Source organism: Canis lupus, chromosome X, assembly GCF_003254725.2.
Source record: "Canis lupus dingo isolate Sandy chromosome X, ASM325472v2, whole genome shotgun sequence".
NCBI lineage: Eukaryota > Metazoa > Chordata > Mammalia > Carnivora > Canidae > Canis > Canis lupus.
In genome coordinates, this window is record NC_064281.1 from 123,173,266 (window position 1) to 123,199,926 (window position 26,661).

At 47.9% G+C, this 26,661-nt stretch overlaps 1 pseudogene; it reads right to left on the bottom strand.

The window, feature by feature from the left end:
* Window positions 1-23,631: 23,631 nt before the first annotated feature.
* On the bottom strand, window positions 23,632-24,122 carry LOC112668518 (olfactory receptor 3A1-like; annotated as a pseudogene).
* Window positions 24,123-26,661: the final 2,539 nt, after the last annotated feature.

Here is a 26,661-nt window from a genome sequence, read left to right on the forward strand (position 1 = left end):
GGGGTGACCCGTCTGTCAGAGGATGTGCTATCTGACAAGGGATATTCAGTCTGACGGGGGATGACCTGACGGGAGATACGCTGTCTGACGGGGGATGTGCTGTCTGAAGAGGGATGCGCTGTCTGACGAAGGATGTGCTGTCTGACGGGGGATGACCTGTGTGACGGGGGAAGACTTGTCTCAAGGGGGTTGTGCTGACTGATGGGGGATGCGCTGTCTGATGGGGGATGACCTGTGTGACCGGGTATGACCTGTCTGACGGGGTATGTGTCTCTGACAGGGGATGACCGGTCTGACGTGGGATGGGCTGTCTGAAGGGGATGCGATGTCTGACAGGGATGTGCTTATTGATGGGGGATGTGAGGCCTGACAGGGATGTGCAGACTGACGGGGGATATGCTGATGGGGGATGACCTGTCTGACGGGGGATGGGCTGACAGGAGATGCGTTGTCTGATGGGATGGCCTGTGTGATGGGGAATGCGCTGACTGACGGGGGATGCGCTGTCGGATGGGGAATGATCTGTCTGAGAGGGGATAACCTGTCTGACGGGAGATGTGCTATCCGCTGAGGGATGTGCTGTGTGAATGGGAATTTCGTTTCTGCTGTGGGATCTGTTGACTGAAGGGTGACGTGCTATAAGAGGGGGGTGTCCTGTCTTCTGAGGGAGGTGCTGTCCGACATCGGATGTGCCTTCTGTGGGGGGATGTGACGTCTCCTTACTGGACCATTTGCGGCCTCAGCGTCCATACCCATAAAATCCCATGATAGGGGATCCCTGGGTGGCGCAGCGGTTTAGCGTCTGCCTTTGGCCCAGGGCGCGATCCTGGACACCCAGGATCGAATCCCACGTCAGGCTCCTGGTGCATGGAGCCTGCTTCTCCCTCTGCCCCTCTCTCTCTCTCTGTCTCTCTCTGTGTGACTATCATAAATAAAAAAAACAAATTAAAAAAAAAATCCCATGATAGTGTTGCCTTCCCAGGAGCAGCTAGAGGGAGCTCGGTGCCGTTTGCACACTTTTCCACAGCAAGGGCCAGTAGAGAGGACATTGGGCAGCTTCGGCAGTGGGGGGCTCATCAGGACCATGGAATAGCCGCCGCTCATCTCTATGTTCCCGTAGGTTCCTTTGGTTCATCCTCTTCCGAGGCTGCTGTTAGGTCATTCCCTTTGGCATCTCACTGGGGCGCATGTTTTTGTCTTGTGGGTAATGATTCTTTCACTTAGCAGATGAAGAGCCTGGGGCTGAGTGTTTTCTTTTTTAAAAAAGATTTTATTTATGAGAGAGAGACAGAGGCAGAGACCCAGGCAGAGGGAGAAGCAGGCCCCACGCAGGGAGCCCGACGCGGGACTCGATCCGATCCCGGGTCTCCAGGATCACGCCCTGGGCCCAAGGCAGCGCTCACCCGCTGGCCCCCCGGGTGCCCTGAGTGCTGTTTTATGCCGTCGCTCCGCATTTCCCGAGCTGCCTATTATATGCCATGTGGTTCCGTAGGAGAAACCATGTGTATGAATAGACATCGCGCAGGCTCCGCCCCTTTTCTTTCTTCTCCTTTTCTCCTTTTCCTCTCTCATTCATCCTCTCCCTGTCATTTACTGGAAGTCTTCGTCGAGGAGGGAAACTACCCGTCGTCCTGTTCTTGCCAGTATTAACCAGCCCGGGGCGTCAAAGCAAGTGGATCGGAATTGCTCAAGTAAGTGTGGTGGGGTAGGGTCGGGATGCACTACGGATTCAAGGGAAGGGTGTCACGAGGCTTCCTTAAACCATCCCGGGGAGCTCGGCTGGTTCAGTCGGAAGAGCACGCGACTCCTGGTCTTGGGCCATAGGTTTGAGCCCTACATTGGGTGTAGAGATCACTTAATCGTAAAATCTTGGGGGGCACCGGGGGGGCTCCGTTGGTTTAGTGTCTGCCTTTGGCTCAGATCATGATGTCAGAGTCCTGGGATCAAGCCCCACAGTGGGCTTCCTGCTCCGTGGGCTGCCTGCTTCTCCCTCTCCCTCTGCCTACCCCACCCCCCGACTCATGTCATGCTCACTCTCTCTCTCAAATAAATAAGTAAAGTCTTTAAAAAATTGTTAAGAGTGGGCATCTTTGTCTTTTTGTTGTGTTTTGTTTCTGATCTTAAGAGGAAAAATTTTCAACCTTTCACCACTGAGCATGATGCTAGCTGTGGGCTTGTCATAGATCACCCTTATTATGTTGAAGTACATTCCTTGTATAACATAATATGTTGAGATTTGGGATCCCTGGGTGGCGCAGTGGTTTGGCGCCTGCCTTTGGCCCAGGGCACGATCCTGGAGACCCAGAATCGAATCCCACATCAGGCTCCCGGTGCATGGAGCCTGCTTCTCCCTCTGCCTGTATCTCTGCCCCTCTCTCTCTCTCTGTGACTATCATAAATAAATAAAATAAAAAAAAATTAAAAAAAAACATAATATGTTGAGATTTTTTTTTATCATGAAAGGATGTTGAATTTTGCCAAATGCTTTTTTTTTAGATTTTTAAAGAAATATTTTATTTATTTATTCATGAGAGACACGTTTTATATGCCTACCAGCAATGCATGAGGGTTCCAGTTGATCCTTATCCTAGCTAACATTTGTTATTGTCTTTTTGAAAAATTTGATTTCTTTTTTTTAATTTTTATTTATTTATGATAGTCACACACAGAGAGAGAGAGGCAGAGACATAGGCAGAGGGAGAAGCAGGCACCATGCACCGGGAGCCCAACGTGGGATTTGATCCCGGGTCTCCAGGATTGTGCCCTGGGCCAAAGGCAGGCGCTAAACCGCTGCACCACCCAGGGATCCCCTGATTTCTTTTTTTAAATAAGCTCTATTCTCAACATGGGGCTTGAACTCACAACCCCAAGATCAAGGGTCCCACACTCTACTGACTGAGCCAGCCAGGCACCACCAAACAACCAAATTTTATTTTAAATATTTTATTTATTTATTCATGAGAGACAGAGAAAGAGAGAGGCAGAGACATAGGCAGAAGGAGAAGCAGACTCCCCTCATGAAGCCTGATGGGAGACTCAATCCTAGACCCCGGGATCACGAGCCACCTAGGGGTCCCCTCTTTGTTCTTTTTCAAGATTGTTTTGGATATTCTCGGTTTCTTTATTTACCATATGAATTTTTAAAAAGATTTTACTTATTTAATGATGAGAAACAGAGAGAGAGAGAGAGAGAGAGAGGCAGAGACACAGGCAGAAGGAGAAACAGGCTCCTTGCAGGGAGCCCAATGTGGGACTTGATCCCAGAACCCCAGGATCATGACCTGAGCTGAAGGCAGACGCTCAATCACTGAGCCACCCAGGAGTCACCATATGGATTTTTGTATCAGTTGCCCATTTCTGCAAAGATTTCAGCTGGCATTTTGATAAAAATTGCACTGAAGCCTATATTAATTTGGGGAGTTCTGCCATCTTAACAATATTAGGTCCTTCACTTCACGAACATAGGATGTCAATTTATTTAGATCTTATTTACTTCCTTTCAACAGTATTTTGTAGTTTTCAGAGTAAGTTTTTCATTTAATTTGACAAATTTGCTCATACATTTTTTTGGAGAGAGAGAAAGAGAGAGCAGAGGGGAGGCGCAGAGGGGGGGGGAGAGAGAGACTCTTGAGCAGGCACCATGCCCAGCGCGGAGCCCGATATGGGCCTTGATCTCACAACCCTGAGATCATAAACTTAGCTGAAATCAAGAGTTGGATGCTTAACAAAGGGAGCCATCCAGGTGCCTCAATTGCTCATAAATATTTTAAGGTTTTTGATGGTATGTGAATGGAATAGATTTCCCATGTAATTTTCAGATAGGTCATTGCAATTTATTTATTTATTTAATAACTAAATTAATTTAAAAATTATTTTAATAAATTTATTAACTCATTTATTAGCTTTAATAGTTTTTTAGTGTTTTCCTTAGAATTTTCCACATGCTGAATGAGGTCATCTGCAAATAGAGAAAATTTGACATCTTCTTTTCCATTATGGCTGACTTTTATTTCTTTTCCTAGCTTGACTATACGGCTTGGAACCTCCAGTACAATGTTTAATAGAAAACAAGTACTGAAATCCTTTGTTTGTTTCTGGTCTTAAGGAAAAAGATTTCAGTCTTTCATTATTAAGTATGATGTTAGCTGTGAGTTTTTCATGCGTGCACTTTATAATGTTGATGAACTTCCTTTCTATTTTTTAAAACATTCTGTTTTAAAGTAATCTCTACGCCTAACGTGGGGCATGAACTCATGATCTGGAGATCAAGAGTCACATGCTCCACCGACTTAGCCCACCAGGCACCCCTATTTTTATCATGAAAGGTGTTAGATTTTGTCAAATGCTTTTCCTGTGTTTATTGCGATCATGTGATTATTCTCCTCCATTTTATTTATATGTAGTAAATATAAGTATGTCTTGAGCTGAGGACTGAGTATTTGAGGCCCCTTGTTGTGAACTAAATTGTGACCCCCCCAAAAAAAAATATGCTCTAGTTCTAACCCTTGTTACCTGTGAGTATGACCTTATTTGGAAATAGGGTCTTTGCAGATGTAATCAAGTAAAGAAGGCAAACTCATACTGGAGTACAATGCGCCCTAAATCCAATATGACTGATACCCTTATTAGAGAAGAAGAGGAGCATGTGAGTGGGCACAGTTGGTTGAGGGTCTGACTCTTCATTTCGGCTCAGGTTGTGATCTTGGGCTCACAAGATTCAGCCCCATATCAGACTCTGGACTCAGTGGAGAGACTGCGTGAGATTCTCTCCCTATGCCCCTCCCCCTACATGCACTCTCTATCAAATAAATAGATATTTAAAAAAGAAGGAAGAGAAATAGACACTGACACAGAAAGAGGAATGCCACGTGAAGATGGAGGCAAAGATTGAAGCGATGCATCTATAAGCCAAGGAATGTCAAGGATTGTTGGCAACCATCGGAAACTAGGAGAAAGGCATGAAACAGATCATTTCCTAGAGCTTTCACAGACAGAATGGCCTGCCAACATCTTGATTTTGGTCTTCTGATCTTGTGAAATGTGAGCGAATCAATTTCTATTGTTATAAGACAGTAAGTTTGTTGTACTTTGTCACGGCACCTTAGCAAACTAATATATCCCCCAACTCTCCAATGTTGTCACTTTAGTTGCACTTGACCACTTAAAGTTCTGCTGATTTTTCTACCCACTAACATCAATCATCAGCCTCTATCTGCATTGAGATCTGAAATTTTTCCTGGGAAAAAATGGTTGCCGATGAACAGTGCAAATTCATCACTCCTTCCAGGGCTTTCACTTTGTTTGTTGTGTTTGTTGTGAGGGCCTCTCATTTAGCAGGTCTTTGTTTCCCAAGCACAGTGAGACTACAGAAAATGCCTACCACTGCTCAGCTTAGGTCTGTAGCCTCTAACCCTGTGCAGCTTTAGAACTATGCACATGCCTTGGGGGAGAGCAGCCATTGGTTTGAGGACCCGAGAGTCTCATGTTTTTTCTGAACCTTAGCAGTAGGTTTCTGTATGTGTCAAGTTCAGTTTCTCAGCATCTATCCTTCAACTAGAGCCAGCATATCCTTTAAGCAAAAACCAGCTGCAGTTCCCCACCTCATATCTAAATGTTTCTTCCTGTCTTAGTTTGTTCACGCAGCTAAAACAAAAATACCACCGACTGGGTGGCTGATAATCAACAGACGTGTATTTCTCACAGCTCTTGAGGCTCGAAGTCCAAGATCAAGTGCTGGCAGATTCAGTGTCTGGCGAGGGCCTGCTTCCTGGTCCATAGATGACCATCTTCTCATTGTGTTCTCACATGGCAGCTGGGATGAGGGTGTTCTCAGGGGTCTCTTCCATAAGGGCACTAATCCCTTTCATGACGGCTCCACCTTTATGACTTAATCATCTCTCAGAGACCTCACCTCCTAATACTATCACATTGCTAGTTAGGGATCAATATGTGGATTCTGGGGGGACACAAACATTCAGATCATAGCACTCTACTCTGACTCTTCGAAATTCATGTCCCTCTTTGCACACAGAGTGCATTCATTCTATTGTAGTTGCCCCCAGAATGTTCACCATTACAGCAATAACTCTAAAGTCGAAGGCCAAGTCTTATGTAGATGTCATCTAAATCAGATGTGGGTAAGACTCAAAGTATGAGCTGAGGCAAATTCCTCTCCATCGGTGAACCTGTGAAACTATACGTGTTGTGTGCTTCCAAAATACAATGGTGGGATAGGCATAAAATAGACTTTTTCATTCTAAATGGGAGAAATAGGAATGAAGAAAAGACTGACAGATCCCAAGTAAGTCCAAAGCTTAATGGGGCAAATTCCAGTAGGCCTTAAGGCTCAAGAATAATCTTTAGCTTGATGCTCTGTCTTCCATGTCCACTGGGATGGCAGTGTCACCACGTAGCTTGGTGGGATGGCCCTGCAGCTGCTCTCTGCTGGGGCCCTGAAGCTCTCCTGGGCTCGGATTGCATGCCTGAGATTGTGCTGGGTAACCTTGTCTTTTAGAATCTAGAGGGAGGGACACCGTGGTGGCTCAGCGGTTGAGCGTATGCCTTTGGCCAAGGGCATGATCCTGGAGTCCCGGGTTCAAATCCCACATCGGGCTAAGTGCATGGAGCCTGCTTCTCCCTCTGCCTGTGTCTCTGCCTTTCTCGCTCTGTGTCTCTCTGGAATAAATAAATAAAATCTTAAAAAAATAAAACCTAGGTGGAAGCCGTCAAGCCCCCCAAAGCCCATGTACTCTGGGCTTGTAATAGGAGGGTTAGTCCTGAAGATTTCTGAAGCACCCTTGAGGTCATTCTTCCATTGTCTTAAAGAATAGTGCTTCGCTTATATTGAGATCGCTAATCCATACTCATTTCTGAATCAAATGGTCACTTGGCCACATTCTTAGTGTTGTCATTTTTTGCAATATGGTTAGGCTGAGGATTGTCCAAATCTTTTTTTTTTTTGAGATTTTATTTATTTCTTCATGGGAGACACACACAGATTGGCAGAGACATAAACAAAGGGAGAAGCAGGCTCCCTGCAGGGACTCAATCCCAGGACCCTGGGATCATGACCGGAGCTGAAGGCAGATGCTCAACCACTGAGCCACCCAGGTGCCCGGATTTTCCAAATCTTTAAGTTATGCTTCCTTATTGATTAAAAATTGTCTTTAAACCATTCTTTCTTCTCAAGTTTTACTAAGCAATCAGGAGGGACCAAGCTGCCCTTTCAACACTTTGCTTAGAAATTTCTTTGGCTAAATGTCCAATTTCATTGCTGGTAAACTCTGTCTTTCACATAACACTAGGACACAAACATGATTCAGCAAGGCTCTTTGCCACTTTATAACAAGGATGGCCTTTCCTCCAGTGCCCAATAATATATTCCCCATTTCTGTCTGAGACCACATCAGAATGACCTTTATTATCCACATTCTACCCATATCCTGCTCATGATTATGAAGACTGTGGCTTTCTCCATATCTCTCCTCTTTTCTTTCTGATCTCTTACCAGAATTGTCCTTGATGGTCTGTTTGTGGCAATATAGGCTTTTTCTAGTACGCACTTCAAAACTCTTCCATCCCCTACTGATCACGCAGTTCCAAAGCTGCTTCCATATTTTTGAGATAATTTGTTACAGCAGCACTTGTCAGTACTAATTTCTGTCTTAGTGCATTCAGGCTGCTATTACCAAATGCCACAGTCCAGGTGATTTATAATAACAGACATTTATTTCTCACAGTTCTGAAGGCTGGAAATCCAAGATCAAGGAATTGGTAGGGTTGGTATCTGGTGATGGCCTGCTTCCTTGTTCACAGACAGCCATCTTCTTGCTGTGTCCTCACATAGAGGAGGGGCTGAGGGAGCTCTTTATGGTCTCTTGTATAAGGGAACTAATCCCATTCATGGGAGTTAAACCCTTATGACTTTTTTTTAATAATAAATATATTTTTTATTGGTGTTCAATTTGCCAACATACAGAATAACACCCAGTGCTCATCCTGTCAAGTGCTCCCCTCAGTGCCCGTCACACATTCACCCCCACCCCCCACCCTCCTCCCCTTTTACCACCCTGAGTTCGTATGGGTTGATGACCTCCCAAAGGCCCTGCCTCCAAATATCATCACATTGGGAATTAGGTTTCAACATATGACTTTTAGGAGGGACACAGATATTCAGCATATAGTACTCCCCTCTCTGGAATTTTACTCCCTTTAATACTTACTGCTTCTGAAGTTCCATGCATTTAAAAATATGATTTTAGAATTCACTAGCCTTTCTAATTGTTCTTGATGAGAGTGTTGTTTTGATGAGCTGATCTGTATACTAAACTACCTAAAAATATTCTGGCTTAAAACAATAATCATTGTATTGTATTTTACAATATTTTGCATCAGAAATTTGGTTAAGGCTCACCTGACTAATTCTGTTCTTTGTGAATCAAGTGTGGTGAGTTGGTGATATTCAGCTGCTGGCTGGTCTTGTCCAAAATATCTAAGATGGCTTTAATGATGATGATTGTCACCGACCCTTTTTTCTCCCCTTCATATCTAATCCATTTACTAGTCCTGTCTCATTTATATTCAAAACATGTCTTGAATTCATCAACTTTTCTCCATTTCCACTGGTGAAATCCTAGCTCAAGGCATCTTCATCTCTTTCCTGAAACCTATTGACAATAAAGTTACTGGTTTCTGACTTCAACATAGTCCCCCTCAAATATATTTTCCAGATTGATCTTAAACATAAATAAGATAATCTTACTGCCTTTCTTGGTACCTTCCTATGCCTTCTATTTCACTTTAAACTAAAATCCATATTCATTACTATGACCTATAAGGCTCCACCTCATCCAGGAGATGTTCCCTTACTGAGTTCCAGCTATATTGATATATTCATACACTTATTCCACAAATATTATTTGAATACCTGCTATTGCTAGGCAGTAGGCCTGCAGTGGTGAACAATCCAGGCAGGGATTGCTGCCTCATGGAGCTTATATTCTTGTATAGGGGCAGACAATAAATAAGGTAAATAAATAGTATATTAAATGGCAATGATTACTAAGGGAAAAAGAGCATGGAAAAGAGATAAGAGATGGAGGTGGTGGTTCATTATAGATATAGAGGCCAGGGAAAAACTTCTTGAGAAGTGGGCATTTGGGATCCATGGGTGGCTCAGCGGTTTGGTGCCTGCCTTTGGCCCAGGACTTGATCCCAGAGTCCCAAGACTGAGTCCCACATCGGGCTCCCTGCATGGAGGCTGCTTCTCCCTCTGCCTCTGTCCCTGCCTCTCTCTTTATGTGTCTGTGTGTCTCTCATGAATAAATAAATAAAATCTTAAAAAAAAAGAGAAGTAGGCATCTGAGGAAAGACTTGAAAGAAGTGAAAGGAATAAACTACATGGATATTTGGTAAGAAAATATGAACAAACCTTTTTTTAAAGATTTTATTTATTTCTTCATGGAAGACACACACACACACACACAGAGAGAGAGAGAGAGAGAGAGAGAGAGAGAGACAGGCAGAGAGACCGGCAGAGGGAGAAGCAGGGTCCATGCAGGGACATGGGACTCAATGCAGGGTCTCCAGGATCACAGCCTGGGCTGAAGGTGGCGCTAAACCGCTGAGCCACCTGGGCTTCCCTTGAACAAATCTTTATCCCTGGGTGGCGCAGGGGTTTGGCGCCTGCCTTTGGTCTAGGGCGCGATCCTGGAGACCCGGAATCGAATCCCACGTCAGGCTCCCGGTGCATGGAGCCTGCTTCTCCCTCTGCCTGTGTCTCTGCCTCTCTCTCTCTCTCTCACTCTCTCTCTCTGTGGCTATCATAAATAAATAAAAATTAAAAAAAAATAAGAGTAAAGAGATCGAATCCACTAAAAAAATTGCCCAGTAAATGCAAATACATGACCGAAAGGCTTCACAGGAGAATTCTTCCAAACATTTAAAGGACAATTAACATTGATCCTTCTCAAATTCAAAAAACAGAAGAGGAGGGAACAGGTAACCCACTCTATGAGGCTAACATTACCCTGATCCCAAAGCAAAATTAAAGACCACAAAAAAACTACAGATCAACATCCCTTATGAATATATATGTGCAAAAATCTTCAACACAATCCTAGCAAACAGAATCCAGTAACATATTAAAAGAATTTCATACAGGGGTGCCTGGGTGGCTCAGTTGGTTAAGGAGCTGACTTGATTTTAGCTCAGGTCAGGTCATGATCTCAGGGTCCTGAGACAGAGCCCCATGTCAGGCTCCCAGCTCAAGGATTCTCCCTCTCCCTCTTCCCCTCTCCACCAATCGAGTCCATGCTTAAATAAATAAATAAATAAATAAATAAATAAATAAATATTTTTAAAAAAATCACACGCAGAATCACCAAGTGAGATTTGTTCTAGGAATGCAAATGTGGTTCCATATGTGAAACTTACCAGTGAATCAATAAAACAAAGGAAAATCCCAATCATCTCAATTGGTAAGATACAGTTTTTGACAAAATCCAACACCGTTTCATGATAAAAACATTTAAAAACCCTAAGAATTTAAGGGAAATTCCTAGAGATGATAAGGGGAATGTATGAAAAACCCACAGCTAACATCATATTCAGTGGTAAAAGACTGAAAGCTTTCCGTGTAAGATCAGGAGAAAGATAGGATGCCCACTTTCAACATTGATTTTCTTTTAAAATTTTTTTATTTTATTTAAATTGAACTTGCCAACATATAGTACAACACCCAGTGCTCATCCCATCAAGTGCCCTACTCAGTGCCCGTTACCCAGTTACCCCATCACCCCATCCACCTCCCCTTCTGCAACCCTTTGTTTGTTTCCCAGAGTCAGGAGTCTCTCATGGTTTGTCTTCCTCTCTACTTGTTCCCCACTTGGTTTCCCCTCCTTCCCTCTAGTCCTTTTCAGTACGTCTTATATTGTACAAGAGTGAAACCATATAATTGTCCTTTTCCTATTGACTTATTTCACTCAGTATCCACATCGATGTGAATGGTAGGCATTCATTCTTTCTGATGGCTGAGAAATATTCCATTGTAGACATAGACCACAGCTTCTTTATCCATTCATCTTTCGATGGGTACCAAGGCTCCTTCCACAGTTTGGCTATTGTGGACGTTGCTGGTATGAACATTGGGGTGCAGGTATCCCATCGTTTCACTACATCTGTATCTGTAGGGTATATACCTAGTAGTGCAACTGCTGGGTCATAGGGTAGCCCTATTTTTAACTTCTTGAGGAGCCTCCACACAGTTTTCCAGAGTGGCTGCACCAGGTCACATTCCCACCAATGGTGCAAGAGGGTTCCCCTTTCTCCGCATCCTCTCCAACATTGTTGTTTCCTGTCTTAATTTTAGTCATTCTCACTGGTGTAAAGTGATGCCGCATTGTGGTTTTGATCTGTGTTTCCCTGATGGCAAGGGATGTGGAGCATTTTTTCATTTGCTCGTTAGCCATGTTTAGGTCTTATTCGGGGAAATTTCTGCTCATGTCTTCTGCCCATTTCTTGACTGGATTGTTTGTTTTTTGTATCTTGAGTTTGGTAAGTTCTTCATAGATCTTGGACACTAGGCCTTTATCTGATAGGTCATTTGCAAATATCTTCTCCCATTCTGTAGGTTCCCTTTCAGTTTTGTTGACTGTTTCTTTTGCTGTGCAGAAGCTTTTTATCCTGATTAAGTCCCAATAGTTCATTTTCGCTTTTGTTTCCCTTGCCTTAATAAATGTGTCTGGCAAGAAGTTGCTGTGGCTGAGGTCAGAGAGGTTGCTGCCTGTGTTCTCCTCTAGCATTTTGGTGGATTCCTGTCTCATATTTCGATCTTTCATCCATCTTGACTTTATCTTTGTGCATAGTGTAAGAGAGTCGTCCAGTTTCATTCCTCTGCATGTGGCTGTTCAATTTTCCCGACACCATTTATTCAGGAGACTGTCTTTTTTCCGGTGGATATTCTTTCCTGCTTTGCCAAAGATGAGTTGACCATAGAGTTGAGGGCCCATTTCTGCATTCTCTACTCTGTTCCATGGATCTATGTGTGTCTGTTTTCCTGCCAGCACCACACTCTCTTGTTGATCACAGCTTTGTCATACAGCTTGAAGTCAAGCATTGTGATGCCCCCAGCTTTGGTTTCCTTTTTCTCTGGCTATTCGCGGTCTCCTCTGGTTCCATACAAATCTTAGGATTATTTGTTCCAACTCTGTGAAGAAAATGCATAGTATTTTGATAGGAATTGCGTCGAATGTGTAAGTTGCTTTGGGTAGCATAGACATTTTCAATATGAGCATCTATGAGCAATCTATGAGCATGGAATGTTTTCCCATCTCTTTGTGTCTTCTGCAATTTCCTTCAGAAGTGTTCTGTAGCTACTGGAATACAGATCATTTACGTGTTTGGTGAGGTTTATTCCTTGGTATCTTATGGTTTTTGTCTTCAAAAATCTTATGGTTTTTGGTGCAATTGTAAGTGGGATCAATTCCTTAATTTCTCTTTCTTCACTCTCATTGTTAGTGTATAGAAATGCCACTGATTTCTGGGCATTGATTTTGTATCCTGCTACATTGCTGAATTGCTGTATGAGTTCTAGCAATCTTGGGGTGGAGTCTTTTGGGTTTTCTATGTCCACTATCATGCCATCTGCGAAGAGGGAGAGTTTGATTTATTCTTTGCCAATTTGAATGCCTTTTATTTCTTTTTGTTGTCTGATTGCTGAGCTTAGGACTTCTAGTACTATGTTGAACAACAGTGGTGAGAGTGTGCATCCCTGTCGTATTCCTGACTTTCAGGGGAAAGCTCTCAGTTTTTCCCTGTTGAGAATTATATTCATTGTGGGCTTTTCATAGATGGCTTTTATGATATTGAGGTGTGTTCCCTCTCTCCCTACAGTGTGAATGGTTTTTATTAGGAAAGAATGCTGTATTTTGTCAAATGCTTTCACTGCATCTATTGAGAGGATCATATGGCTCTTGTTTTTTATTACTGTAATCTATTACATTGCTTAATTTATGAATGTTGAACCACCCTTGCATCCCAGGGGTAAATCCCACTTGGTCTTCAACCCCGATTTTCTTTTTTTTTTAATTTTATTTATTTATTCATGAGAGACACACACAGAGAGAGGCAGAGACACAGGCAGAGGGAGAAGCAGGCTTCATGCAGGGAGCCTGATGTGGGACCCGATCCAGGGTCTCCAGGATCATGCTCTGGGCCCAAGGCGGCGCTAAACCGCCGAGCCACCAGAGCTGCCCTTCAACCCTGATTTTCAACATTGTACTAGAAGGTCCATACAGAGCAGTCAGGCAAGAAGAAGTGATAAAAGACACCCACATTGAAAAGGAAAAAGTATAACTATCTGTATTTGCTGAGGACACGATCTTATATAGAAATCCCCCAAGGAAACCACAGAAAACTGCTAGAGCCAATAAATGAATTATGTAAAGTTTTAGGTTACAAGATCAACATGCAAAAATCAGTTGTTTTCCTGTACACTAGCAATGAGTAATTTGAACATGAAATTAAGACGGCAATTCCACTTACAATAGTCTCTAAAAGAATAAAATACTTATAAATTTAACCAAGAGGAATATACATCAAAACTACAAAACATTGATGAACGACATTAAAGATGACCTAAGTAAGTGGAAAACATCCCGTAGGCTGCTGATCCATCTTGAGTCAATTTTTGGAACGTTGACTATATTGGACCCCTTCCCTCATGCAGAGGGCAGCAAGTTTTCGTCTCTGAAATGCAGGCTTTTTCTATATCTGTACCTGCCTTCCGTCCTGGCAGGGTTTTGCCAGCAGTACCATCCATGGACATACTAAAGTCTCATTCACCATCACAATCTTCACACAAAGGCTCTGCTGAACTGGGTTTGTGGCAATTCCCTGGCCACGTGGGGCTACCTGTGCTCTTGAACCAATAAGCTAGAGGAGGTTATTGTGCTGGTCAGGGAGAGGTGTCCTGATGATCCAGAGGACAGAGAATGGCTGCTCTATATTGGGGTTGGGGAGAAGTGTGCCTGAGACCCAGACAATTTGAGGGGCACCCTCCTAGTAATGCCATGGAGGAAGGTCAGATTTAATGGAAGATGACAGCAAGTCCTTATGGACAGAACCAGAAAGGCTCAGCACCCTTAATGATGGGGGCAGGGGTCACCTCATCCTCATGAGCTGGGAAGTTGGCTGAGGGCAAAGGGAGCAGAGAGGGAATGGATGTAGATGAAAGAAATGAAAAATGCCAACTTGGGCCTATGTCTAACGTAGAGATACTCATGTCTATTTTGTTTCTTTGTCATCTTACACATGTTTTAGTTTGTATTAGCCAATTTTCTCCTATGCCACATTCCCCCTCCTATTTTATTCCAGTTAAGTCGGTGGAAGTGAACTTTATAATGTAGTCCATAGCTTCCAGGACATCCACATGGTTTTACAAACAGACTAGAGACGCAACAAACATCACCCTGAGATGGATGGGTTTGGAGTCTCTGCAGTTCTGGAGAGAGTGTGTGTCCTTTTATTTGTTTAAAGGACGGTCGCATTATGGTAGGCAGGAGATCGTTGTTGCTATTATTGCCTGAACACTTACATAAGGGATTAATGTATGTAAAGCACTAGAAAGAGTGGAACGTACTAAATGTTAGCCCTTATGCCATCTTATGAGATGAGTACGAGAGTATATGAGAAAAGTACATTTGGATGCCAAGCGGCACAGGGAAGGTCAGTGGTGGAGTCTGTGGCTTGGCCCACACCACCCACTGTAACCTCCCTCTGGTGAGCCTTCTGCTCCTGTACAATTGCTCTTACCTATGTCACTACAACCTGATAGGAAATTTCTGGGGAAAGCATGTATCTAGACATCCTCCTGGGTTCCCAGGGCCAGATAAGCAGGGGAGAGAGAGGCATCGCCCGGGTTCCCGCAGGCCAGCAACGCAGCCAGCCAGCAAGGCCTGGACAGCATGTGGTGGAGCCGGGGTGGCCCCACACTGGCAAGGGGCAGCTGCCGCCTGGGCCTCTCCCTGCAGGGAGGAAAGGCTCCCGGGCTTGAGCGTGTAGGTGGGGATCCAGCCATAGGTGGGGATCCGGCGGCGTAGGTTCAAGGACCCGCGCCCTGCTCAGGCCCCGGGCCCCCTCCCGTTGCAGCAGTGGTCCCTGGCAGGGGCGCCCCTCTTCCCCCCCACACCCCCACCACGGCCATCACCCCCAGCCCTGCCAGCCTCCGGCCATACCTTTCCCGTCGACTTGACCCCCTTCCAGACACAGAAGTAGACCAGCACCCAGCAGGCCAGCAGACACAGGGTCACCTCCCAGTTGAGGGCCCCCGGCACCTCCAGGCCCCCGGAGAGCCGCAAGACTTTGTTCCTGGGGGAGGGAGGGTCCATGAGGGGTGCAGGCAGCGGGCAGTGAGGCTGGGGGCAGCCCCGGGGGCGGTGCGCCCCGTCCAGCCCCCCTCCCTCCCACGCGTGGGGCACGGAGGTGCTGCAGGGTGTGAGCCTGAAGCCCGAGTGTCCCGGGCCCGAGGCCGTAGGGCTGGGAGCCCGGCCCCGCGGCACCCACAGCACCCACAGCACCCATAGCATCCACATCGTGCCCGCGAGCCACCCCCTCCCAGGCTGGCGGGCACGATGGAGTGACAATGCCTGGGACTGAGACTGAAGGAAGCAGGTCCACCCATTCCCGCTCCTCTAGGGGCTGTGCTGGGGGCTCCCCGAAGACAGGCCGGGCCCCAGCACAAGCAGACTCAAGCCATATGTAGAGCCCATGGCAGGGGACAGGCAGGGCCTGTTGGGGGGACCTGCCCGACCGCCTCTTGATGCTCGGGTACCCTGATCAGGTGATCAGCGGGCTGGGGACACACGGGGTGGCGGCTCAGGCGCGGACTGGGCCGGGAGGGAGTCACTTGCCAGGGGCTTCCAGCCGGGAGGCTCAGGGGGGGAGGTAAGGGCTGTCGGGCTGGGGAGGGTAAAGGAAACCCTTGGAGCCATGCAGGACACAGAGTGAGGCCCAGGTGGCATGGCCAGCAGTGTAGGAGTCAGGGTGGCCCGCATGACCCTAGAGGTGTAGGTGGTCATGGAGGCACAGGTGGCCCGGGAGGAACAGGAGGCACTGGGGGTACAGGTGGCTCTGGAGGCACAGGTGGCTCCGGGGGTGCAGGTGGTGTCGGAGACCCAGGTGGCCCTGAGGGCACAGGTGGCCCCGATGGAGGTGGTGAGGGAGAGGCGAGTGCTGTAGCCATCGCAGCGCCACAGGTGACGCAGGCAGCACAGGCTGCTGGCCCGGGTGGAGCCGCCCTGCCGGAACCTGGGACACCTGCTGTGGCAGGGCCAGAGGCTCCCACCAGGTGGTGCCCATTGCACCAAGCCCAATGCACTGTGCACCAAGGCCGGGTACTCAGCCAGGGAGCCAAGAAGCCAGCCACTCCAGCTGTGTCCTGTCTAAGGGGTGGCTGGGGGCCAGGGGATGGAACCTGGGAGGCCCTGGGACAAAGAGGTTAGGGGGCCAGCCTTGGGGTGCAGAGGAAGGAGGGGCAAGGGGGTTCAGGGGCCTGGAGGGGCCGACCTGGGGCAGGGGGCCGGCGGTGGGCGGCAGAGACAGTGGGAGAGAGGGTCTGACACCCGGCACCAGGGGGCAGGCCTGGGGGCACTGAGGGCTGAGAGTGGCCAGAGGGGAGCAGGCCCTGGCGCCATCGGGAGGCCTGAGGCGCAGACGAGATTGGTATGGGGGGGCCTGACCGAATGTCCACCAGCTTCCTCATGGTGCCTTTCTCGTCTCCCTTGGAGGCAGAGGTGGACCCCAGGCCCTGGCTCCACGAGTCCAGCCCCAGCAAGGGCCCCTGGGAAAGGAGTCCATGGTATCCGGCACCATCGTCACTGTGTTGGTTCCCAGAGGGCCGGGGTGCCCAGTGGGGGAGCAAGGGGGCTGGGAGCAGTTGCTGTTGTGCCAGGGGATTGGTGACTCCCACAGGGTCGGGACCAGGAGGTACACGTGGTCCACGGGCCGGGCCCCACGTGAGGAGGCAGACACATATAGGGGCAGGAGGACCGCATCTCATCTGATCTGCTTGCTCGGTGCCCGCGTGAGGCCGACTGGGGCCGAGGACCCTGGCCACCTGCACATTGGCATGGCCTCTGTCTTGAGCAGCTTTCCCTGCTGGTGCGCACCAGGCAGCCCGTCGGGCCCCACTTTGTCCATAAGCCGAGGCCGGGAAAGGGGGCTCCCCCCGACCTAGTGCCCCTCCTGGGTGGTGCGTCCTTCCCCAGGGCCCTGAGTCCTATGCCAGTGGCCCCTGGATTGTGGCCTGAGGGCTCGTCCTGGGCCCTGGGCCCTGTGGGCCCTATTGGTTCCCCGAGGTTGGAAGGCAGGGGCTGCTTGCTGTTTCCTAGAGAGCCATGCGGGGAGGGGCAGAGGGTGGAGGAGACTCTTAAGCAGGTCCCACGCACCACGCAGAGCCCCCCACGGGCTCGACCTCGCAACTCTGAGATCATGCCCTGAGCCGATAGGGGGAGTCGAGCGTCACCGACTGAGCCACCCAGGCCCCGTGGACGAGGGCGGTTCCCGAGGTCTGTTACCACACAAAATAAGACCTAGTCGCCTCTGACTTTATGTCCAGCTACTGCGTCTCCACGTTCTCTTTGCCCTGCCCGTGGGGGCGGAGGCCCGGGACACACACACTCCAGGAGGGGCGCCGGGCAGGTGTAGACGGGCCCCGACGGGAGGAGCCGCACTGAGTCCTGTCGCTCGGCCCCCACTCCCCAGCCTGGGGCACAGGGCCCGGGCTTCACAGTAGCCTTGTGGTTGAGGCGCCGGACGCCAAGGCTGAGGTCCCACCCCGAAGCTCGCCGTTCCATGCTTTCTGAATTCTTTTCATTGAGCAGACAAGGTCTTCCTGTTTCTGAAGACCCTTCCATGGTAGGACATGGGATGCGTAAGAGAAGGACCCGGCTGTGACTGCTGGACGCTTAGGCTCTTCTCCACCGAAGGCAGGATCTCGGGGAATTCGGGGCCAGTCTCGTCCGAACCGTGAGCTCCTCAAGCTGGGATCCACCAGGTGCAGTCGCTCAGTCCAGAATGTACTTTTCTGGGTAGTTTTCAAGGCGGTGGGTCTAGGGTCCCCGCTTGCCGCCCAGAAAACAGCCCCCCCACCAGAATTCTAGTTTCTCTGCCTCCTTGTGCCAGCAGGTGTGACTCCTGCCAAGACTCCTTCCCGTTTGCACGGGAAGCTCCAAGGGCCCCGAAACACTGGAGCTAGAATGTGGCACTTACTGACCTTGTTTGAGGTCGGCGAAGACCGTCGGGGGGTGAGGGGGCTGCAGAGGGCGGGCTGGTATAGACGGAGAGGAGGCTGGAGCTAGAAAGGCGAATTCCAGAGCACCAGAGGCTGGGCCCTGCCCTGCCTGAAGACAGAAAGGGCTCCATACATTTCGGGGACAGGGTCCCAGAAACTCTCTGTGGTGAAGGCCACAAACATGGACGTTCTCATTCTTTGGTTTCTTGCTTTTTTTGTTTAAGATTTTATTTATTTATTCATTAGAGACACACACACACATAGAGCACACATGGAGAGGCAGACACACAGGCAGAGGGAGAAGCCGGCTCCATGCAGGGAGCCGGACACGGGACTCGATCTCAAGTCTCCAGGATCACACCCTGGGCTGAAAGTGGTCCTAAACCTCTAGGCCACCGGGACTGCAAGGTTTCTTGGGTTTATTTTTTATTTTTCTTTCTTTCTTTCCCCACATGCAGTAGGAATGTCTCCCCTATTATTGGACTGAGGAACCATGGTTTGATTCATTATTTAACCCCCTGCCATGACCTAAGAACTTGGCCTCCTTCACTTCAAGGGAGACATGGGCCTGTTTCCTTGCTAAGGGATCGGCTCCCTGCCAGTCAAGCCACATTATGGTAGAAAAGGAGAAAAATGAGTCTTTTGTGTGTAAGACTCCAAAGGAGGAAGGAAGGGACAGCACGGGGCAGATGCAGGAGAGGGAAAAGAGGAAGGGCCACCCGTTTCCAGATAGTGTTTCCAAGATTGGCCCAGAAGCGGGCCATTGGGTGGACATGGAGAAGCCCATGGCTTCCACGGTATTCTCAGCGGCTGCACGACCTTCCGCACAAGGTAGGTTACACGGCTGTGCTAACCGGTCTCCAGTAGGTCGGCCTCCTTCTAGGTTGTTTCTAATGTTTCAGTATCATAAACTATGCTGAAAGAAATGAATAACCAGAACATTTGTTGCTGTGTAACGCGTTACGTAAAGTAGATTTTAGGAAGGGGATGTGTTGGGTCAGGTAATAAGCCCTTTTCTTTTGTTTTCTCCCTCTCCTTCTTCTCTTCTTAAGTAAGGTCCACACCCAATATCGGACTTAATCTACCAGGTCAAGACTTGCGCACTCTACTGACAGAGCCAGCCAGGCACCTCGGGGGAAGGCCCTGTGAAAGCGTTTCACGCGTATTACCAAATTGTCCTTCCAAAAGATCGCGCCAATTCGACTCCAACCAACTGTGGAGGCAAGTGTTCATCTTCTGACTGTCCCCCTCCCTGTATTTGTCAGCTCAGGCCTCCATGAAAAAAGACCATGCACCAAGTGCCTTAAACAACAGAAATGTATATTCTCTCAGTTCTGGAGACTCCAAGTCCAAGAGCATGGTGCCAGCACCATTGCTTTCTGGCGAAGTCTCCTGCTTGAGGGTGTGAAGAGAGAGGAAGCGAGCTCTCTGGTGCCTGTTCCTCTTCTTACAAGGACATGCGTCCTTTTGGAGTAGGGGCCCACAATTAGGACTACAATGAACCCTAATGACCTCCTTCAAGTCCCTATCTCCATCCAGATGCAGGCCCATTAGAGGTTAGGATTCAACACAGGACTTTGTGGAGGCAGGGAGATACAGCTCAGCCCATAACCTACCCTAAACAGGACATTTTCAGTCTTTTAAATCATTGCCCATATGCTCCCTGAAATAACACCTCAATATGGTTTCACTTTCTTTTGATCTTGAACATGGCTTGCAACCAGTCCTATGATGTTGAGCCAGGGGTATCTCCTCTTCTGTGAACCGTCCATTCATATCATTTATCTGTGTTTTTTAATTCAAATAGGCATGTTTTACTTATTGATCCGTGAATGCTCTTTACATATTAAAGATACCAAAACTTGTCATCATTTGAAAACACTTTCCTTCCTCATTGCTTCCCTGCATCCTTATTCACTTCTTTTCTACACAGAGGGTCTTTAAAATTTTGAGATGCATTTCAGTGAGAGATTTTTTTCCATTATGATTTCTGTAGTTTGTGTCCAATGGAAAGCCGTACCCAGTGTAAAAGTGTCAAATTTGTCATCCATAACATCTTTGGCACTTTAAAATGTTAATACACCAGGAGTTTATTTTGGTGTGATGAATGCCATTGGTCTAACTTTTTCTCTTCCTCTGCCCAAGGTTAGTCTGGTGTCTCAACATCATTTATCACATAATCCATATTTCCCTCCTGAATTGAAATATCATCTTCACCAAAGTCTAAGCCCACATCTGACTTTATTCTTGCACACTTATTTTCTGGCCATTTCATGTTGATTGCTCTGAAATGGCCTCCCTGAGGAAATGGCCTAACGGATACAGTAGAGAAAATTGGGATTGGTATGGGAGAAGAGAGAGAGACACAGATGGAAGTAAACAGTCAGACAGAGAGACTTGATCGGCTCAGGTTGGATTGCCTTTGCAAGGGTACAGGGACATACTTGAGAACAAGAAGGGGATGAGAGAGAAAAGGTTGGGGCATCAGTGGGTAGATTAGAGGCCTGTTGCGTTGGGGAACAGCATTTGGGTTTTTCCTTTACTTCTGTGTTTTTAATAAAAAAGCCCTTATTAATAATTCTGTTAAGAATAATTTGTTTCAAAAGATTGCATACACACAGATATGGGTAAAGATACACAGTCCTAGTTTTAGTGGTGTTAGAGTTTTCAGGTTATTGAGCTCCTACATTTGTAGGGACTGTAAATTCGACCATGGCATATTTATCCAGATTTCTGTGACGATAGCATATTACCCGGTTAGGGGATGAGGGAACATTCCTCTGCTATACAGTAATGTGAAAGATAGGAGGAGAAAGGACAAGATAATGTTGATGCAAAGTTGATGTCCGAAATCAAATGCAGGACCCATGTTCTCATGGGAAGGGAGGGTTTATCAGCCAGGACACAAGCAGTGTTCTAAGGAACCAAGCCAGAGATGTGATTGGAGAAAAAGATGTAAAACTACGAGTCAGGAGCCATAGTGACACCAAGCTTGAAAGCGTCCATAAGGAGCCGGTGAGTGGCTCAGTTGAGTAAGCATCCGATTCTTGGTTTCGGCTCAGGTCATGGTTTTGAGGATGTGTGATTGAGCCCAAATGAGTTTTGGCATTCAGTGGTGGGTCTGCTTGATGATGCTCTCCTTCTCCCTCCCCCTCAAGCCAATACATAAATCTTTTTAAAGAGAAAGTGTATGTAAAGAACAATGGTGAATTTATTGGGTATTTTCAAGTCAGAAGAGAAAGAAAGCTGGTCTTGAGCTTGCCTTTTACAGAAAAATAAATTTCCAAAAGGATCAATGCTGAAGTAGGAAAAAAAATCAAAGCATACAATTAAATTGGAAATATGAAACCATTAAAGTCAAAGGAGAAAGCCCTGATGAAGAAATGTGTGTATTATACAAAACCCAGAAGCCACGTGTGAACAAAAATGAACCAGTGTCTGGATCCAAGGAAGTGTCAAGTGATTTGTGGTAGAGACACCATAAAAGCATCCATCTGGAACTCAGGTGAGCAAAGCATTCATGGGTCAAATAGTAAACAAAGCAGGATGCAAAATCCAGAAGGAAAAATCGAATAAACAACAAAAAACACTAATGTCTAATTACACAAATGTGCTGAGCTCTGTTCAGCAAAGAAAACATGATAAATAAGGTAAAAGGACAAGCAACAAGTCAGGAAAACGTCAGTAACCCAAATGGTAGACTAAAGCTAATGCCTTTAAAATGCAAATAACCACTAGAAATAAAGACTTAAGAAGAGAAAGAGCCCAGCAGGAAGGTCTACAAATGGCTGGAACCAGGAATCCAGGGGAAAAGAATCAGAAGCAGCCAATTTGGGGCACAGTATTGCTGCGGGTGGGCGAGTCTGCCTTGTGTGCAAGGGGGTCTCAGTTCTCGGATCCCTCACGAAAGAGTGACAAGAGGACCCGCACTCACAGAAAGCCAGCCAGGAGGAAGGTGACAGCACAAAGTACCTTATTAAGGACAGAACAGTCTCAAGGTGGGAGAAGAGGCAGGCCAGGAGCCAGCGACTGCACCCGGGCTGGGGAGGGCTTTCTTTGTATGTTTGCAGAGTTCATGGGTCATGGCTGGCGGAGGGGTCTCCGACCAAGGTTGTGTCCCATCATCTTAGGGGCTCCTACTGGTTGGGTGGGGTGAAACCCAGTGTACATCTGTGATAATTTAGCCATCGGTGACCCTGGGGCTGAGGTGGAAGAGGAGAACACGTTGCCTGCACTTGTGGCGCCTGGTCTGTCATCAGCTGTCCCCCTCCTACCTCCTGCTCCCTCTTCCCCCTTCTCCTTCCTTCCTCCTCCTTCTCCACCCCAGAAGCCCTGAGGCCAAGATGTTCAAAACCACAATCAGCATGCTTTGCCCTCAGCCTTCTACGGTGTCCCCTACTGTCACTGCCCCTGCCTGCAGCTCATGTCTAACCTGCCTACTTTATCAGTAGGATCCTATTGACGTAAAAAGAGTCACGGGTGCAGGTCACTATATCCTGGGGAAACATCTGCAAGAACGTACACGAAAGTGTTCATTATGGTTACCACAGACCCTGAGGTGATGAGGCATTTTTACTTTCTAACAACACGCCTTGGCGTAAGGCATGAATGATTTTATAGTGAGTGTGTATCCTAGTGGGAAAAACTGCAACATGTCTAAGCACCGGGAAGTGTAAACACCCTGATTCGGGTTTTGCTGTCCTTGGAACTCTGCACGTGCATACCTTTGTAGTTCCCAAAGAAGCCTGGAAAAAACCAGCAAGATGTACCCAGGGTTCTCTCTGGGTGGTGAGACCCCAGAGGGCAGGTTCCGGGTGTCACTTTATAATTTTCCGGAAGTGCACAGCTCAGCCAATGACCGTGTATTGCCTCCGTAAATAGGAAACAACGTGTTAGGATGAAACATCACAACGGAAATGCGCGATGTGCGCTGCAGGGGGGGGAGATGCGGCCCACAGAGAACACTCAGTGCACGGGTGGGCCACATGCCAGTCTAGACTCGTGCGTGACTGGAGTGACCCCAAGGCGTCAGGTCACCCAGTCTCACCCAAGAAGAAGGAAGGCTGCGGGCTGGCGAGCCGCATACCAGGAGGTGCACGCTGGCCCATGGGCCCTGAACGAGGCCCTGTTCACCTCCTTGTCCCGCATGCTGTAGACAACGGCGTGGGCACGTGACTGAGCGCCACTCAGGGCACAGAGAGCACTGGCCCCGCGGGCAGGCATGCAGAGCTGGGGAGGATGCAGCAGAGGAGCCAAGAGACAGAGGCAACGCCGCCAGGGTGACGCAAGCAGCCAGGTAGAAAGGGCCTCCTTCGGCCCCCAGCGCAGCGAATCCTGACGACTCAGCCACAACGCGAGCATAAGGTCACAAAGAGGGCCTGGGGCACGACGGCCACCACAGAACTGGAGAAGAACAGGGCAAGCTCCGTGGCCCGCGTGCAGTAGTGAGAGAGCTTGGTCGGCGGGGGGAGGTCCCAGAAGAAGTGGGTGAGGAGGCGAGGCCCGTGGAGCTGGAGCAGAGCGGCCAGGGTGCTGTGGGTGAGCGCTGCCCAAGGCGAGCAGGCAGGCGGTGGCGGCCAGCCCCATGCCGGTCCCCTGTCCCACGAGGTCTCGGTAGTGCAGTGGCTGGCAAAGGACCGCAGAGCAGTCGCCGGCCACAAGTGTGCGCAGGAAGCACTCCCAGAGGCCAGGACGTGGAGAAGGAACATCTGCGTGAGGCAAGCTCCGTTGGGCACCAGGCACACTGCCGCCAGCAGACGTGCCAGCACCGAAGCACTGTGTTGGAGATATAGGCAAAGTCCAGCAGCAACAGGTTGGCTAAGAAGAAGTACATGGGGTGGGGTGGAGTCAGGAGTCCATGACAGTAAGGCTGACGATGCCCAAGTGCCCAACCACAGCGAGGATAATGACCAGGCGAAAGATCTCAAAGATCTTTCCTGTGAGACAAGAATCCACCACAATCCTGGAGGAGGACACAGGCAGCGACCTCTGTGACCTCGGCCACAGCTACTTCTTGATAGACACGTCTCCAGAGGCAAGGGAGACAAAAGCAGAAATGAACTACTGGGGCTTCACCAGGATAAAAAGCTCCTGCACAGCAAAGAAAACAGTCCACAAAACCAAAAGGCAACCATCAGAACGGGAGAAGATATTTGCCAATGTCTTAGCAGATAAACGGCTAGTCTGCAAGATCTATAAAGAACTTCTCGAACTTGACACCCACAGAACACATAATCCAATTGAGACATGGGCAGAAGACATGAACAGACGTTTCTTCAAAGAAGCCCTACACATGGCCCGCAGACACATGAAAGAATGCTCCACCTCACTCGGCGTCAGGGAACTACAAGCCAAAGGCACGACGAGACACCACCTCACAGTGGTCAGAAGGGCTAAAATTAGTCAGGAATCAGGAAACAAGCATGTGGAGGGAGGCAGACCCTCTTACCCTGTTGATGGGAAAGCAGGCTGGTGCAGCCACTCTGGAAAACAGTGTGGGGTTCCTCGAAAGGTAACACATACAGCTACCCTATGACCCAGCAATTGCACGACTCGGTACTTGCCCCAAAGATACAAACATAGTGATCCGAAGGGACACCTGTACCCCAATGTTTATAGCAGCAGTGTCCACAAGAGCCAACTGTGGGCCGAGTGCAGATGTCCATCGACAGACACAATAGACGACTCCTTGGCCATCAAAAAATGAAATCTTGCCATTGCCATTTGCAATGGAGGGAACTAGAGGGTATGATGCTAAGCAAAATAAGTCAGAGAAAGACAATTATCATATGATCTCACTCGTACGGGGAACTTAAGACACAACACAGAGGATCATAAGGGAGGGGAGGAAACGATAAAGCAAGATGAAATCTCCCCCTGCCTATGTCCCTGTGCTCTCTCTGTGTCTCTCATGAATACATATATAGAATCTGAAAAAAAAAAAAAAAAGGATTCTTGGGCCCTGACATAGGACATCCCATCGATAGTATCAACTACCTTGCTTGATGTCTTTAGGACACTAAATTCAAAATCTAAACTTTAGATGTGTGTGTACTGCACATTGTTTTCCAGTACAAGTATGTTTGATGTGCATTTGCTGGGCCACACACCAATTCTCAAGAAATCTGAAGTTAAGAATCCAAATTTCACCGAGTATGCCTCTGACCAGCCGTACCTTGTTCTTCATTTTCGAGGAAAAACTTTCCACTTTTCACTGTTGAGTATGATATTAGCTGTGGGGTTTGCTTTTCAAATCAGGGAATACTAATTCTTTTTCTTAAATAATAAATTTATTTTTTATTGGTGTTCAATTTGCCAACATACAGAATAACACCCAGTGCTCATCCCTTCAAGTGCCCCCGTAGTGCCCATCACCCATTCACCCCCATCCCCCGCCCTCCTCCCCTTCCACCACCCCTAGTTCTTTTCCCAGAGTCAGGAGTCTTTATGTTCTGTCTCCCTTTCTGATATTTCCCACACATTTCTTCTCCCTTCCCTTATATTCCCTTTCACTATTATTTATCTGGGAATACTAATTCTATCCCCCATTTATTGAAGGTTTTTGCTATGAAAATATGTTGTCTTTTGTCGAATGTGTTTTGTGCGTCTATGGATCATATGATTTTTATCTTTCACTCAAACAGGTGATGTTTCACATTTCTAGATGTGCGTGTGTGGAAACATCCTTGTTCTCTGCCTCAGGGTCCCCCCTGCACACACCTGAGATGACATCTGCCTGCCCAGTAGAAAGTCAGAAAGAACAGGACTGACAGAGACAGTTGAGCCCCAGGCTGGGGCTCTCTTTGGTGACATTGCCCAATGTCACAAGCCATTCTAGACACTGGTCACCCTCTTGCTTGGATGCCTTCCTCACAGACAAGACAGGGTTGCCTTTATTTTCCCAACTTCCGGCAGACCTATTCACAGACCCACAGACGGGGACAAATTCATAAATGTGTTGTCACAGAGTTCTGCACAGCTCAGTCTCTCTGCAAACAGCGGTGGTTCTCCCCCAGACAATGCCTTGTTCCTCCTGTGTCCATCCCAGAGACTCACCTGTTGCAATGGGGCCTTGCCCATCCCCTCCTCGGGCCACAGTGTGCCTCGAGAGCAGCCCCACTGTGCTGTGAAATCAGGGCATCTTGCAGGGACAGGCGGAGAAGAACCCACTTCATCTCTCCTCCCCACTTCAGGGAGACCAGTTCCCCTTTGTCTTTTCCTCAAGGGCCCGCGTCCTGACTTTAGGGAAGAAGGCAGCAGCATAATGAGCTGGAAAACCACTTTGGGGACAGATGATGCAAGAGAGAGCCACACAGAGGAAGGCGCTCGGGAAATCCCAGGGAACCCCGGGGAATGAGGCCTCAGGTAATAGG